At 43.5% G+C, this 15,712-nt stretch overlaps 2 protein-coding genes across 4 annotated transcripts in view; one reads left to right on the plus strand and one right to left on the minus strand.

Moving 5' to 3' along the window:
• Positions 1-5,818, minus strand: part of CCPG1 (cell cycle progression 1) — a 212,922-nt gene extending 207,104 nt beyond the window's left edge. For all 3 annotated transcript variants that reach the window (XM_069624859.1, XM_069624860.1, XM_069624858.1), the window contains exon 1: positions 5,378-5,818. The gene's annotated coding sequence lies outside the window, so the exon portion shown is untranslated. The remainder of the gene's footprint in view (positions 1-5,377) is intronic.
• The window catches only part of PIGB (phosphatidylinositol glycan anchor biosynthesis class B), a 706,437-nt gene that overhangs the window by 571,470 nt on the left and 119,255 nt on the right, over positions 1-15,712 (plus strand). The window lies entirely within an intron of this gene.

Below are 15,712 nucleotides of genomic sequence, written 5' to 3' on the forward strand. Positions count from 1 at the left end.
TAGTTCACAACTTCGGTAGACTTTGGAAAGAACGAGGTTTCTTGACCTCACATGGCACAAAAATACAGCATGGCATTTTAATAGTGCAATCACTTTCAGCGCTCGCACTCCCTGTTCAGTTAGCTATTATAAAATGTACAGCACATCAAAAGGTTACAGATGATATAGGAAAAGGGAATGCTTTCACTGATCAGATAGCTAAGCAAACTGCCACTGATTTTAGTTCAGAAATGTATGCTGTAAGAGAAACTGTAAATGTTTGCACTTTTGGTGAAAGTATCGATTCTGTAAAAGACATTCAAGCAGATGCTACTATAGAGGAGCCCAAGAAATGGGTCGAGGGTGCAGGAAGATTGGATGGTGATGGGTGTTGGGTGGACAATGTTGAAGGAAAATGGTTACTCCTGGACGCCTATATTACAATGATGGTCATTATGACTCATGGTCCGACGCATGTCTGCGCGTGTAAATTGACTAAAATGTTACACAGTGTATGGGCCAATGATAAAATTTTCAAAATTGCGGAGCGCTTTGTCCAAGGGTGCATGGTCTGCTTGCAGCACAATGTAGGAAAAGGTACCTCGACTCCTAGAGGAAGTTTCGCTCCACCTTCTGTTCCGTTTGAGGTTATCCACTTTGATTTTATTGAAATGGAACGTTGCAACAATCTTACACATGTTTTGGTTGTCATTTGTGCATTTAGTAAGTGGGTTGAGGTCTTCCCTGTTAGAGATGCAACGGCCATAACCACGGCAAAAACTCTGTTGAAAGAGTTTTTTCCTAGGTTCGGGCTGCCGAGAGTCATCTGGTCGGATAATGGGCCACACTTTATCGCTGCTGTAATCCTACAAATATGTGAAGGATTACAGATTGATAAACGGTTCCATTCGGCCAGATATGCCCAAAGTGCCGGATTAGTGGAAAGGCATAACGGCATTATAAAGACCAAGCTCGCTAAGACGTGTGCTGGCACCAAGTTAAAATGGCCGGACGCCTTACTGATCGTGTTGCCGTCGATGAGACCAACCCCTCAAACTAAGATTGGGCTCTCTCCCTTTGAGGTGGAAATGGTGAGGCCTGCTAATATTTGGGGTATGCCAAAAAGTCGCTCGTTGCGGGATATAGAGAATGTGCTTCTTTCAGATTACTGTAACCAGTTGACTAAAAATATATTTTCAATTTATCACCAGGTGCGAGAGGCATTACCTGTACGGTACGAGGGTCCTGGTCACAGTCTACGACCGGGGGACTGGATCCTCAAGAAAGTTTGAGAGGTCGTCTTGCCTTGCACCTCGGTGGAGGAGTCCCTACTAGGTCCTGCTAGTCATCCAGACTGCTGTGCTGGTAGCAGGGCGCAAGAACTGGATCCATGTGACACACACCAAACGGATCCCGCAGCCTGTGCCATACGATACAGAAGACACAGAATCCCTTTCCACTGCTGTAAACAACGTGCCTGAAACAGCAACAACTTACAAGAGAGTATCGGAGACCGTTCCTGAATTCGTAATGCCAGACAAAACGGCCATTTTGTCTCAGCACTCTCCAACAGTGGTACTTCCGGATCAATCATTTTCTGACCCCATTTCCATTCACTCGCCACCTGCAGTGGGAAGTGACAGGAAGTGACGACATACTGTTATCTGATTCTTCGGCACCGGAAATTGTGAAATATAATTTACTTCCAAGAAAATAGACGTACGGCACGGTTTTGACTGTGCGATTGAGAAAATCATTTGAGGGCCTGCCTTTTGGCCCGACTGTAGGAAAGGATTCTGTTGGCTAAGGGTTGTGGGAAAGACATTAAGAAGACGCGTGACTGGAGTCGCCAGCAAACAAACAATTGGTGTTTTTTCGATTGAAGACTACAATGCCTGCACCCGCTACCGCTCGTACCGAACTTTTAGATAAATATGTGACTAGCAGGGACAATGATCAAGCATGTAATGGGACCCCGAAAGTGTATTGTTGCCTTTTTGTAATAATAACTGGGTTTTTAGTAACTATTGGTTTTGGGTTATGGTATCTGGAGGAAGCATATCCACTAGAGGACTTTTTATCTGTTGAAAATGTATCTGTTTTCCCCACTCTTTCCGTGCAATTGCATACCTTGTCACCTAGAGATTCTTCGCATAGACGGAACTATCAGAATAATACTCTTTTGTTAATAATGAATGCCACTCATGCAATTTTGAATAGGACCAACTGCTGGATCTGCTCACATCTACCGCAACATGGGGATAAGGGGCTAGGTTGGTGCATTCATCCTTTACCTTTGACAACCGCTTGTTATGCTTCTCTTAGAGCACTATTCTTTGGCCGATGGAATGACAGCATCTCAGGGAACTTTGATGGTACAAATTTGAATAGTTTTGAAAAACGTGTTTTGATGCCCCTGGGATGCTCGCTTTTTGCAAATAGGAGTAAGCCAAACGTTGCTTCTGTTAGGCCCTCTGATAGATTGTCTCGACCTTTTCAGTCTTTGATCTCTTTCAAAACGGCTCCTATAGGCAATAAGGATGCCACGCCTCCATCTTATTCTGTTAACCATAGCCCGATTCAGTATCCTTCTGCATACAGAGGAATGGAACACGGTCAATGGGTAATTTTATAAAATGCGCCAACGTTGCGAATTTGACTAGTGAGAACAGACCTCTGTACTCAGGTGAACCTGTCTATTTCGTTTGCGGTAATGTGGCATTTTCATGGGTGCCCAGGGATTGGCAAGGAACTTGCTATTTAGGGATTCTATTACCTGGGGTATTTATTGCCAGTACTGCAGAAATTTCGAAGACTCGTCCACGACGAGATGTGAAGGGGGATACTCCAACGCAAACTCTAGGAGACATCATGAAATCCTTTGTGCCATTGTTTGGGCAAATTACGAATTCAGAAGATATCAGGGGACTAGCGAGAGTACTGGAGAGAACCATCAACCGGACCACTGACATACTCTATAATATGACGTTAGAACAGAAAGCGATAAGATTAGTAGCTCTTCAGAACCGGATGGCATTAGATGTCATTCTGCCTGAGCGTTTAAGGAGTATGTAAATTAGTGGGGTCCGCTTGCTGCGTTTACGTACCAGGCTCCTCTCCAACAATCTTTAGGGCGATCCAAAATCTACATGTTCTTAGTTCGGAAGTACATGTTCTTGAGGGGAATTGGGAACTTAGTGCATGGTTTTGGGACCTCCTACGGTCGTGGGGATGGAAGTTGTTTTCGGCCCTGCTGATTATCTTGGGTAGTTTTCTGTTCCTTTGTTGTTGTATACAGTGTCTCCCTGGTATATGTTCAGTATTAGGGGGGTGTTGCGCGCAAGCAACAAGTGTATAAGGGCATAAAATATACGCCCCAGATAAGGTTTCCAAGGAGTATGTGTTGAAAGAAACTCTAGTCTCTGATCTAATGGCAATAGATATGTCTGACAATGATTCGGGGGTGTATAGACGTTGAAATGTGGAGTTAGTCGCAAAGTGATTGAAGGTAGTTTAGCGCTTGGCATAGGCCAAAAGGAGGGTTTGTTAAAACTGATATAATATTGTTTCGTCTTCATTGTATATGTTGGCCCATGCCCAGTCGCTTTGCGAGGAAATCCGTATTGCAAGGTCGCAACCTTAAGTGAATCAAGCCTCCATTTTAGGTTAAAGCCGCCATTTTAGTTTATCGTGCAAAGTCACCCTGTGGCCTAAAATGGCCGATCTGTGTTCTCTTGTTCTTACTTTAACCTCCTCAACCTCTGTAGGAGAGTTAATGTCCAACCTGCCTGCAGGCTACATGTTAGGGTCATGTAGACCTTGTCCTTTGTTGACCTCGGGATCAGGGGATTACTTGAATCAGCAATGTTAACCTACAAGTATACAAGAACAATAACGTTATTTGAACACGACATGCGAAACATCTGTTTGACCTGCATTAAAGCAATGTGCAAAGATTGTAAAGTTAAATCCAGAGAATAATAGTGCTTGTTAGTAAATGTATTAAAAGGTAAACCTCATGCACAAGATATGTAAATTAGGAACGAACCTGGCGCAAACCCTAGCCCAGTACATGATTAACTTGTAGGAGGCTGGACATAGTTATGAAGAAACTGTATAAATACGCTGATGTCCAGCTAGCAATTCCTGTTCACTGCTCACATTGAACCCTGCTGGTGGTCTCTGTGATGTATTGACGGCCAAATAGCTATTTGTGTACTCGGTTTTGTAAACTGTACAGTATTGCAATAAAGATTCTGGGAATCTTTACAAGCCCGTGTTGGTGTATTTCTCTTTGCATGGTGTAAAAGCCTTAATATTGTATTTTCTGATTCCACAGCATGTCAGAGGCCTTTTGGCAACAGCTTCCTCTATTGTCAGAGAATACCAAACCCCTGTAACTTCCACGGGTTGTTGTTTAGTTTGGGAAGCATGGTTTGCTGATGTGCAAGGAGGTTGTTGGATCCCATTAAAGCAGCTCCCACTTAGCGGTAAAACCTAGATCTCATTTGCTTAAGCATGGTAAAGCTTTTTGCTATCTCAATTTGTACAGATCAGGGAATTAAGTAGTACGTGAGTTTGTGCATGGATAGTTAAATTGGTGTTCATCCATTTGTTTGACACCTTTTCAAAGAGCCAAAAGTTCTGAAACCACCGGGTCCTAAATACTCTACTCCGTGGGAAGCTACTATGTTAATTAATCTCTTTCTGTCTTGGACATCAAATGAAACGTATTTAATGTCCGTGTATGGCTCATGACTGTGATAACTAATGCTTAGAACGTGGTTTATTAAGCAAAGAAGTGGTTGAATGCCCACATAACACAAAAAACAAAAACCTCTTCCAAACGTGTAGCTGGCTCTGCACAATGCCAACATTTGTATGTCTAGGTTCAAGTTGTATGCTCTGTTGAAGGGTGTTATATTTGTTAGACAAAGCCACTAAAAGTTGTTTGCTTTGTGTTGGCTTCTTCATTTGCACACTTATTTCCACTCCAGAATAGATCTCGCTGCACAAGTCACTGCAGGTGCCTCTTTAGTCATTAGCTACCTTGGGAGATGATGCGAAGGGGAGGTGGTAATACTTAGAAGGTGAGAGGGGACTAAGGACGCTATGTTTGCCCTGGCGTTGGGCAAGTGGGTACTGCCCGCGTGATCTGTGTTTCGATAGGAGGCTGTCCTGGGTCGTTGTACAGCAGGCTCGCAAACGCTGTACCAGGGATGTGGGTAGAAGTGAACCCCGTGACCAAATCCTTAATTGGGTGCCATGTGCCACCACTGCCACGTACAAGAAGAGCAACGCAGAAGGGGAATTCCCTGGCTATCAGAAGCTAACGCACAGTCTCCACTATGTATTGGGGATAGGTAGGCTTCGGGGTCTGAAATATACAATGACTTACCAGCCCTCCTCGCCGCTGCAGCAGGCTGCCTCTGCGCAGCCAGTACCAGCCTCCCTGGTTTCTTTTCCTGTTATTTATTGTGTGCTTTCCTCCCACAGTCGGTTTGTGCAGCGCCACCTTCAGAAAACAACAATGCGCTCGCATAAGCTAGCGAGGGGCGACTTGGGAGATGTAGTCCGGGCTGCAGGCCGCAGGGCCTGCCCAGCCCCGCAAAGAAATACAACAACCAGGAAGGCGTGCGGTAAACACGGAAGACGCAGATGTCAACAAAGGGGCGGCGTGACGAAGTCACTGAACCTGTGAAAAGGGGAGGGGCAAACACAGGCTTGCCAAAGACAGAGGAAACAGTACAGGCCCACGTACTGAGCGGTTATCATGTCATAGTCAGGCAAACCGCCGTCTGCTCAAACATCACCAAACAGGATATCGTGCGACCTCCTACATCCCTTCACCTATCAGAGCATGCGCAAGTACACTATGGAAGGCGGAGGAGGGAGCCTTTTGGAGCACGTGACCCTTTCAGACAGCATCAGATTCTGTTACCGTGGAAACGCAAGGCAACACAGGGGTTAGCTAAGAGCGTGTATTCGGAGCCGTGTGTGCAAACAGCAGCAGCTACAACTTCACTGATTTGGACCCCGACCGACTCCCTGAAAGCGTTGCCTCTGTGAGTAACAGTGCTCGCTATGCTACGTTGCTCAGACCGGAGATCGCAGACATTTTCGTGTATTATGTTTCACTTGCTTGTTAGTAAGGGTTGACCGTCTGTCGCCAAGACGTATTCTTCAACAAGCATTGGCAATGCCAACAGTTTGGGCTTTTGTGGGGGCATGGAAAAGGGACTGCCGTAGTGCCATTAACTAGCCATCATTTGCAATATGTTATGTAAGGTATGTTAAAGGCACTTATATAGCGCACCGTCACCAACGGAATTGGTCCCCAGGCGCTCTGGAGGATCTGTAAACGAGAAGGTGGGATGGGTTAGTAAGGTGAAGAGGGAGTAGGATAGTGAGAGGAGTGGTGTACTGTTGGCAGCTTCAACTCGATAGACACCGGGTGCTGAGCTTTGATGCGAGTATTGGATCAGTGTCAGTCTGCGTGTGCTGTTGGTGCAGCTTATGTGTTGTTGCAGTGTGCTGAAGCGTGTGCAGCTTGTTGTGCGGGAGATGGTTGTGTGAGTTTTTTGAGTGAGATAAGTATGCAGAGAGTTTGAGCTTATATTTGTTAGTGGGTTATATGACATTTAATATGCTAACATTCGCAGTTCTGTCTAAGTGTGGTACTTGCTGGTCTACATAATTCCGTCTAGGTGTGGCACTCGCTAACCTTCACAATAGTTATCTAGATCTGGGTCAGGATAATGTTCTCAATTCTAAGTGTGGCATATGCTAACATTCAAGTTCCATATAGGTGTGGCAAGTGCTAACATTCACAATCCTATCTAGAAGCGACACAGGCCCAAGTTAGGAATTCCGTCTAAGTGTGGCACATGTTGACATTCAAGTTCCATCTAGGTGTGGTAATATGGTGCAAATACCTGGCCATCTAATAGCAGTGGCTGGAAAATACCTACTGCTTATACACAGGCCAAAACTGTTGGCTTTACCAGTGGCAGAGCCAGGTTCTGATGGCAGGGGGGCGAAGTGCTCCTTAGGGAGCAACGGCACCGCTCCGCTTGGGTCAGAGAGGTGTCAGGTCTCTACTATATCCTTACTTTTTGAGGTATAATTAGGAACTGTTTATAGGGAGCTGGAATTCTTTTTCGTGAATTATGTCTGTATTCGACTTTTGCAAGATCTTCCTTACAAGACATGGATTCATGTTCACTTCAGTGTCGAGTGGGCTATGCAACCTGTGACTGCTGGGGGTGTGTTGCGCACTCAGCTCTCCCCACTTACGTGAGCACCTACCATGGTGGCTTGAAATCCCCCGTTAAACCAGATAAGTAAGGCGTGCCTTCGTAGTATATATATGTGTAATGGTGCACCTGATGAAGCAGAACTTATCGCCCCTAATTCACATGTTTTAGCCGGACATCACATGACATATGCTATTGCTCATGGTATGGTGTGGCATTGGACCGGTGCGTGGAGCCCCCTGCGTGTGCCCAGGGGTATGGGAACTGAAAGCATTTGAAGTTTGGTAGCCTCCAACTGCTGTTTGAAAGGCATGGAATGGTGTTTTTTGTATTTTGTTTATTTGTATAGCGCTCCAAGCCCACAGGCATCTGGGCGCATTTCTTACATAGCAAAGTTGCAGACTGTACAATAAAACAGATCTACTTTACAAAATTACAATAGCAGGGTTGTACATTTACAAGTGTACATTTCTTACATTAGCTGATAATGCAAAGTTACACTGATGCATACATTTAGTGAGCTGCCGAAGGTTTAGCTAGGGAGCAGACATAAGACAAAGGGGTATTTAGGCCTCTTGGTCGAGGAGCCACGTTTTTGCATTTCTCCTGAATGGATGATAGGCAGGTTCAGTTCTTATTGGTAAAGGTAAGGTGTTCCACAATTTGGCTGCTAGGACAGGAAAGCTACTGCCTTCTGTAGCTTGAAGCTGGGGATTTTGAGGCAGTGTGCTTGAGTAGATCTGGTCGGGCGATTTGAGGTATTGCGTGAGAAGTGATTGGTTAGGTATTTCGGTGCTAGGTTGGCGAGACACTTATGAGTAAGTGACAAGGATTTGAAAGCAATCCTTTGCTTGACCGACAGCCAATTCAGGTTGCGTCTTGAATCGGAAATATGTTGGATCTAGGGATATTCAATGCTGACCTGATGGCATTGTTTTGTATGACTTGCATCTTTTTCAGGTTCTGTTGACTGTTTCCAAGGTAGTGTGCATTGCAGTAATCTAGTTTTGACAGTACTAGAGCTCTGGCTATGGAAATGCAGTTAGGTGTGGTAAGGAACGGTCTGCAGGCCGTAATTAGCTTGCAGGTATATGCTGTTGAGGCCGTCGCATTGACTTGCCTAGCTAGAGATAGAGGTACGTTGATGTATATGCCAAGTGTTTACACATCCCTGGAGACCTTGATAAAGTTACTGGCTATATTGAAAGAGTCAAATTGTTGTCTAGTCTGTTGAGATTTATTTTGGAACCTAAGAGAAGTAACTCTGTCTTCTCGTCATTGAGACAGAGTCTGTGCTTAGTCATCCAGGCCTGTAGGATGCTGTAGATATCATTAAGTACTTTAGTGTCAGTATAATTGTCTCCGGTGATGGGTATGAGTATCTGGGTGTCATCTGCATAATTATTGTAGGTGACACCCAGACAGTCGAGGTCATCGAACAGGGGCTTTGTGAATACATTGTATAATGTAGGAGACACACATGATCCTTGGGGTACTCCACATGTGACTGGTGCAGGCTCAGCAGAGGCTGAAGGTGAGAAGACTCTCATTCATCTGTTATCAAGGAAGGACTGGAACCAAGAGGTGTCGTTAACAGAGAAGTGTGCTGCTGATGTTAGATGCTTACAAGGGACTTTGTCATCTAATAAGTCGAATGCAGCCGACAGATCCAATAATAGGAGGAGGGCAAGTTTGCCTTTGTCTTTTAATTCTTCAACTTGGATTTTAAGGTCAATCAGGGCCGTTTCTGTACCGTGCCTGGGCTTAAAGCCAGATTGCCTGAGGCCAAGGAGGTTATTTTTTTCTAGGTGCTCTTGAATCAGCAGGTATGCTGCTCTATCAAAGATTTTCAGAAGAAAAGGAACCGAGGTGATTGGTCTATAATTAGTGGGGATGTTGGGGTCTAGAGTCGGCTTCTTTAGTAATGGGAGGATCCGCCGTCTTTTAGGTTGTTAGGGACCATGCTAGTTTCAAATGAAGCATTAATTAGAGTCATGATGAAATGAGCTAGTTCCTTGGCTGACTCTTTAATGATAGGGGCAGATGCCTCCATCGCATCCTTTTTTTTTTTTTTTTTTTTTTTTAAACAATTTTTTAAATTCCACACAGAACACATAGATCAGCAAATTAACAATGTTTCACATTAATCAAAAAAGAACAAAATCAACACTGTAACATAAGCATTATAAAGAGTTCATACCAACAAATGACCAATTCAAGCGAGACATCTTCAACATATTACCCCGAATATTCCAAAGACAACACAAACACAAGTGACAACAAATGATACCACAAACGGAAAGGAGAAAATAAGAGAAAGAAAAAGAGAAAGAAGAAAACCAAGAAAGAAAACCCATCAACCTCACCCTGAATCCCTTGCTATCAAAGTAATCCTGCATATACATCAATCATAGAGGGCCATAAACGGACCCCACAGCTGCATGTAATCCTCTTCTTTATCTTTATTATGAAATGAAACCTTATCATAGCTTGCCAAGACATGCAACTCCATCAACCAATCATCAACATTTGTTTTTTTCCTTGTTTTCCAAATCCTGAGCATCAACTTAATCGCTATCATTATAGCTCTATCAATCCAACAAGAATGTCTCCTAGCACTTGCACGTCTATTTTTCTTGGAAAGCAAAATTATATTCACTGCAGACCTCTGCAAGACAATACCAAAAATCAGATCAATCCTATCAAGTACCTCTTTCCAAAACATCTGCACTCTCGGGCAATCCCACAGTAGATGCAATAAAGTGCCCTATTAACATCACAACACCAACAGAAATCATTAGGTCGTAACCCCAGCTTAAACATCTTAACCAGTGTCCAATACAATCTCCCTACAATTTTTTGTCTAATTAGACGTAAACCCATATCGGGTCCCAAGTTCAAAGTAACCCTTAGAACATTCTTCCAATCCACTTCAGAAATGTCATCCTGAACCTCTTCCGACCAAATTTCACTCAATCTAGACCATGCTAATTGGAGTTTCTCATCAATAGGCATAAATTGCATATAAGTACTCGCACAGTACTCCTGGCCTTCTAACATCTTACTAATCTCTGGCTTCTTTCCAATAGAACCATCTGCCATATCCATCCTACTATTCAACATAGAAACCAAAGCCAAGTATCTATTCCTCTCACCCAGCCTCAATCCATATTTATCTTGTAATTCCACAAAAGTCAACCACCTATCCCCATCCATCACATCCTCCAACTTCAGAATACCCCTATTTATCCAACTCACCCAATTCAGACATTTATTATCTATTCGTATAACATCATTAAACCATATAGAAGCATCAGGGCTGAAACCAAAACTCTGATCGTTTTCCCTAAACCACTCTCCCATCACTTTTCTAGTCGCCACAATCGGAATAAACCGCAACCTCTTATTCGGTAGGTTTTAGCTTAGTGATTCTATCCTCTACCTCTTTGGTGGTGAGGGGAGAGAAGTTGAATAGGTTGTGAGTTTTTGGGAAGGCAGTTGAGGTAGTAGGTTGGGATGAGACATCGGGGAGCATGAGATTTTTTTAGATTCAAATTTGTTTTGTAGCATCGTTATTTTGTTCAGTAATGCTGACTGAATGTTAGTGCACCAAGTGGTGTCTTTGATGCAGGGGACTGGCGGTGGTCCCGGGGATTCCAACTCTCTAAGTATGCTGAAGAGTTCTTTGGTGCTTGATTTAGCTTGAATGATACAGTTGTAGGTTTCTTTTTTGATTTGTAGAATCGCCTCTTTGTAGTTCAGGAAGACTATTAGAAATGTATCTTTGTTAGGGGCTATTGGATGGCTCCTCCAGAGTGCTTCTGCATTTCTTTTGGATTTGCGCAAAGATCTGAGGTGTGGGGTGAACCACAACTTTAAATGCGCGAGGGGTTTGGCCTTGTGCAGTTGAAGAGGTGCAGTTGTATTCATGGCATTGAGTAAGGTATAGTTGAATAGGTCAACTAGGATCATAGAGTCTGAGTGTTTAATGGTGGTGGCATTGAGGATCAGTTGTAGTAGAGGAAGCAGCTTCTCTACTGTTATATTGCGATTATTCCTGGTGTGAATGGGTGAGGTGAGGTAATGAAGGTTACTGTAGTTACATTCTTCCTTTATCATGAATGATATGAGGTGATGGTCTGACCAAGCACATGGTGTGTTGGAAAGGATGTTAATGTTGCAATTGAGGTCGGCTAGCCAGTCTAGAGTCCTGCCTTTGTTATGGGTGGGTTCAGAGGTACGATGCAGAAAGCCTAGTTCTGTGATCGTCTTGGCAAGGGCTGTTGCCTTTAATATCCTCTGCGTCTTGAAATTCAAGGTTCAAATCCCCTAGTAGGATCATTTGTGATCCTGGCTTTGTATTGTTTGTGAGGAAGAGAGTAATGGCTTCTTCAAAGGTGGTTACAGGCCCAGGTGGATGGTGATGGTTCGGGAGGCAGAGATGGGTAGCATGACGGACAGAAGTTCCACTGACAGGAGTGAATGGTTAGATATGGGCCTAAGGCCTAAAACAGTTTTAGAGATGAAGGCGACACCCCCGCCTTTGGCTCGATTGGATTCTCTATCAAGTCGGATGATGGAGTACTCGTCTGGGATGGCAAGTGAGAGTGAAGGCCCTGCCGCAGCATGAAGCCATGTCTCTGTGGCTGCTAGAAAGTTAAGGTCATGGGATGTTATAAAAATCAGCAATCTCTAGAGCGTGTGCTAGCAATAATCTGGAATTGATCAGAGCGCCTTTGATTGAGGTAGTGAACTTATTGGGAGTACTTTTGTGTGGGTGGTGTTTCCTCTAGGCGGGAAGGTGTGGTTCACTGTGTTCCTGGTGGTGTCGACTATCTTTATTCTAGTAGGAGAGTCTGTTGAGGTTGTTGTAGTTTTGTGGTTAGGTAAGGGGTGCACAGGCGATAATCTGGTGCCTAGCCTTTCATTTCTCTTTTTCAGTGAGCAAGGTTGGTTAGGTTGCAGTGGCCCTGGATAGGAAAGTGAGAGTTGTGATGTCCTTTTGGCAGCTTCAGTTCAGTTTACACTGTTCGCTGAGCTTAGGTGCGGTTTTCTGGTCAGTGTGGCTGCCCATGTGCTGTTTTGCCAGGGTGTGATGTTGTTGGTCTGTTTTTGCAGTGTGGTGAAGTGTGTGCAGATTGCTGTGTAGAGATGTGGTTGTGAGTTTGTGTATGTGAAGTGTATGCAGTAAATTGAGGTATAAGAGTTACGTTGACTCATTTTTCTTACCTCTTTTATCTCTGTCGCCGCGTTCGATATCCACAGCCATCTTGTGTGCCTTGTACTGCAGCCCGTCCGCCTAATGGGCAGGCATGTCAAGAAGTCACAGCTTTCCTCTGTATTACTCTAGTGTTATGTCTAACTGGCTGAGGCAACCGTCTTCCCGGCCCCGGATTGGCGATGTTACAGTTTGGGGTTCTGGTCAGTACCTGCATGTCATTTGGGGCTTCTTACCTATCTAGGTTTCCTCTGCAGACCGGCTATTTGTGGGCATGGGCTATTGGGGTGTCCTCCCACCGTCTCTCTGTTAGGGAAGATTTATTTATTTATTTATTTGTTTGTTTGTTTGTACTGCGCCGAAGGCCCACAGGCATCAGGGCCCAACAGTGAGACGAAGACAGACAATAAGACAAACAGTGTTCCCAGGTCACTTAAGATTATGTCAGGGTCATGGGCTAGTCATTTGGATTCTTGTTTCCTGATCGGGTGCATACTTCCTAGTCGATTCCCTCTGGTTCTGGGTTAAAGAGCCAAGATTTGAGTAGTTTCCTGAATTCCAAATGATCCCTTGTGTTGCGTATGTTTTTTGGTAGCTCGTTCCATGTTATTGTTGCCAGGTGAGAGAATGTTGATCCTCAGAGTTTTCTTTTATTGGATGGTTTTGGTTCTAAGCGAATGTCGTTGCTTGATGTCCGTGCTCTTATCGACGACACTATGAGGCCCCCAGAGGGGCAAGTCCCATTTGGAGATGCTTATTCAGAAACTTACAAAAAATGATATGCTACAGTTTGCCTTGTTTTGTAAATGTGCCTATCCCAAACAGCTACAAATAAAAGATGAAATGCTTAAATTGCTCTGATTTTACCAGGCACAAAGACCCACTGAAGTATCTTAAAGGAATGATAATAAACCTACAGAATTTCATATTTATCAAGAATAAAAGGTGTGTGTTTTTCATCCACTAAAACAACTTGCAAATGTAAGAGGATTCAATTCAGCACTACAGCCAAGTTAACGCCTAGTCTAGAATACTGAATGAAAACCCTTATTGATATACCTTTAGGTCCAGTTCATGCGTTCTGGATGACTACCCCTATATAACACCCCTCTCTTGGAATCCCCCTGACCCCACTGAGCCAAGAAGTAGTTCTGTTTTGCAAGTTTAAAAGGTTTATTTGATAATTTAAACAGATATATATATATCACGCTTTATAATAAATTAATAATTGAATAGCACACTTAATCTGATATGATAAAGATCAACAACGGAGAATCTGGCACTAGCACACTTCTTTATAATTACTAATGAGTTGACATGAAATGGATAAGGTAGCACACTGGTAAATAGGAACAAAAGTATAATGTGGTAGAGGATGCTTTATGTAAGCTCAGGTGGATGCAATATTCAATGAATGCAGTACAGAAAATACTCAATATGATTTCAACCAAACAATGTAATCACTTTTCTCTGGCTATTCACTCCCCCCCTCTTTATGCAATGCAAGGAAATGGGAGGAAGCACACAGTTCTCAGAAATGCAATCAATGTAATCAGTTCAATCCAGCAAGCTTAGACAACAGAAAACAGATAGGAGTTTTGAAATCACAGGCCCAAATTGCTTTGATATGTGCTGGCAATGAATGAGAAATATGCTGGAAACGCTTTTAATTCCCTTTTAGAGGTTCAGGGTGAGTGGTATCTAGTTAATATTAGTCCAGGCTCACACTAGCAATGATGCAGGGATAGTTAACAGGTTAAACGAATTTCTGGCAAATGGAAAGCAGGCATCAGCAGTTTTTTTTACATGTGAAGAAATTGCAAATCGCGGCAAAATTCGCGGATGCGCCGAGCGCTATTACAAAGGAACCGCAAGGACTATCTCTACCGTTTTGGGGTCCTAGGAAAGCCTAGGATCTCAGGTTCCAAATGAAAGTTATTGCAAGTCTCTAGCCCAAACGGTTGCGGAGATATGAGTAATTTAGTAAAGGTCGTTTTTGGTTTTGTAAATTTTAAACGCACACTTTTTCAAAATGACAAATTTTACTAGAAATGACAGGTGACAGATAGGAGGCAGTTCTACTTAGGTTAAATAGATTGAATTAGATGAATTTAAACTAAGAGATGTGTTCTGAGTTTTGCTAAGTACTCACAAGAGATTTTGAACAGGAAAGCGACTTGGTCACGATCTTCAGTCTGGTCAGGTCTTTCCGGATTCTGCTCACAGCGCCTGGTCTGGTCTCGGCTAGGCACAGCACTGCTTTCTCTCTGGTCTGGTCTCTGCTAGGCACAGCACTGCTTTCTCTCTGGTCTGGTCTCTGCTCTGGATAGATTGAAGTCTCTAGTTTGGCTTTCTGGAGTTTGATGGAGGTAAGTATGGATTTTTCCGGCAGGGCTTCCAGCGGCAGATGAAATTGAATGTCTCTATGTGTCCTGACTCTCTGCTTTTATCTGTTTCTTGAGAATGGGTGTGTGTGTTGCATCACTAGACTTGCCCCTCTCATTCGTCATTGGTCAGGCTTCCATTCCTCCGCTTGATTGGCAAACTGAACTGTGAGTCAGATTGATGTCATTTTACAGCCTGCAGAAAGTCCACTCCTCCTGTCAACTTACACACAAATCTAGATTTGAAACAAATACATATTTGCAGAGGTACATATTGTTTTAAAATCATATGCACCCATCATGCATTACAGGAGGTATCCCCTGTTCAAACTCTGCTCTTCCTGGGAGCTTGCATTCAGAACTGGCACATATTTCACTTTTTAACTGATTTTGCAATTTCTGACATGGACCCAACTTTACATACATGTGTGCAGGGGGTAGGGACATTAACTGATGAAGTTTCAGATTTTTAACATGCACACATTTAGAGTAATATCCACTTTTCCGCTAAAACCCCCCTGAACATACCACCGGTTCCTACCACGTCTTAAACTGTGGGCAGAAAAATCACAAGAATTATGGTATCATTTATAAAATTTTCACATGTCCGCTCTATGAGTTATTCAATGGGTGTGTGTGTTGCATCACTAGACTTGCCCCTCTCATTCGTCATTGGTCAGGCTTCCATTCCTCCGCTTGATTGGCAAACTGAACTGTGAGTCAGATTGATGTCATTTTACAGCCTGCAGAAAGTCCACTCCTCCTGTCAACTTACACACAAATCTAGATTTGAAACAAATACATATTTGCAGAGGTACATATTGTTTTAAAATCATATGCACCCATCATGCATTACAGGAGGTATCCCCTGTTCA

The sequence above is a fragment of the Ambystoma mexicanum genome, chromosome 11 (assembly GCF_040938575.1).
Source record: "Ambystoma mexicanum isolate Mex_15411 chromosome 11, UKY_AmexF1_1, whole genome shotgun sequence".
Taxonomy (NCBI): Eukaryota; Metazoa; Chordata; class Amphibia; order Caudata; family Ambystomatidae; genus Ambystoma; species Ambystoma mexicanum.